This window comes from Epinephelus moara, chromosome 24 (assembly GCF_006386435.1).
Source record: "Epinephelus moara isolate mb chromosome 24, YSFRI_EMoa_1.0, whole genome shotgun sequence".
Taxonomy (NCBI): domain Eukaryota; kingdom Metazoa; phylum Chordata; class Actinopteri; order Perciformes; family Serranidae; genus Epinephelus; species Epinephelus moara.
The window spans coordinates 51,301,881-51,303,675 of NC_065529.1; positions in this window are offsets into that span (position 1 = coordinate 51,301,881).

Consider the following 1,795-nt stretch of genomic DNA (forward strand, 5'->3'; position numbering starts at 1 on the left):
TTTTAGCGCACCTTCGGCGAAGCCTTTTGGCACGAAACTGTCACTGCGCCAAGCTGGATCTGTCGACACCTCCCCCTGCTGCGCCACCACACCCATCTCAGCGCACCTCGGTCTGCCAAACTACCAAACTGAGCGCGCCTTGGGTTGCGCTGCTCGAAACTAGCTCTGTTCGCCACCCTGCGCCACCCTGCACTGCGCCGGGAAACTAGAGGCCATGGTGACATCAGCCATGCAGCATCCTCGTGCACTCAGTATGTGAAGCTGTTACATCGTACGTCGCAGCCTGTGATTCAGTGGGTGATGTCATCGTACAGACCAAAGTTTATTAGATTCATGTCACTCAGCGTAGCTGCACTAAACTTCTAAGACTGATCATCTGTAGGAGGCATCGGACAAACAAACCCCTCAATCTTTTTAGGTCGTTAACTGATTTCAATCACTGGCAGGTGCTGACAATGAGCTGCAGTGACACACACATATTACACACACACACACAAACACATATGCAGGTTCAGTTTGTTCTTATTCCCTTCGAACACACCAGCCTGCTGCAGGTACACCTCTGATCCTGCGTCTGAATCACCTCTGAGCGACAGGATGACGAAGGATTTCCTCGTACTCTGTTTTTTGGAGACAGAAGTGATGAGTTCACTCGGGATGCGAGCCTTGTTTGGCCCACCAGTAGAATCCAGGCTATTGTTGCATACCAATCCAATCAGTACAGGTTTGGTCCCATCCATCAAACTCAACACTATCAGTTTCGTCATTAGTGGTGCTACTGAACCATATTGCAGTTTCTGTTAACCCAAATGAGATGTCTGCAGTGCTGCCACGCTGTACTGTTCCCCAGCAGCTTTTTGATGTATGCCTTCATTTCCTGCCGGAGTACAACTTGTTTTGCCTCAAACAAGGAGATGTGGTGAATTTACTGGCAGTGTAGATCTGGGTACTGGTGGTACTGGGCACAGAGGCGGGAGGGGACACACAGATGACGGCTGATTAGTCGATCTCATTCAGTCTGTACTGTGTCTGACTTTTCTTTGTCTCAACTGATTCATGTTTTATCCTAATGCAACAGGTCATATGGTATCCAACAGATTAGCACCCCACAAATGACATTACGTATTCAACACAAAGTTACAGGGGTTAGCTTTAGGAAAAGAAACATGGTGATGGCGTACTTTAAGACGACTCACTCAAAGTCCAGTTCCAGTGTTTTGTGACCCTAAGCTGCCTCCTCATGAGACCCCTCCCCTCTGTATCCTTCTCCCCGTCAGTGCAAATCAGTGGATATTTGTTTATGGGTAAGTGGGTGTGCACATATATGTAAACTGGAGGGATTATGTATATTCATATTTTGTATGTTTTATATATTAATTTATTCAGATATAAAAATACAGCACATCAAGTTGATTAAGATGTTAATGTTTATTTTTTGTAGGGCAAAAATAATTGATGATATATATCATACATTTATACTGGCTCATGGATGTCGTGGATAATTGCTCATTTATATAACACTAGTCCATACCCACTGAGTGCACAGTTGCCCACGTACAGTTTCATATGGTGTGTGTTTGGGATACAGGTCATAGGAAATTGCAGATTAAATAGTCAACTGAACCCATTAAGAAGAGCAATGTATTCAGACAGAGTGTTTGTGAATTTGATAGTACGATTGCTTTATTACTTTTGCCAAGAGGGAACTTTAGATATTGCTCCCTAGATTATGTTCACTCAGTTTCATGCAGATCGCTCAAACTTCCTAGGAAGAGATCCATTTGAAGTGTTTTTC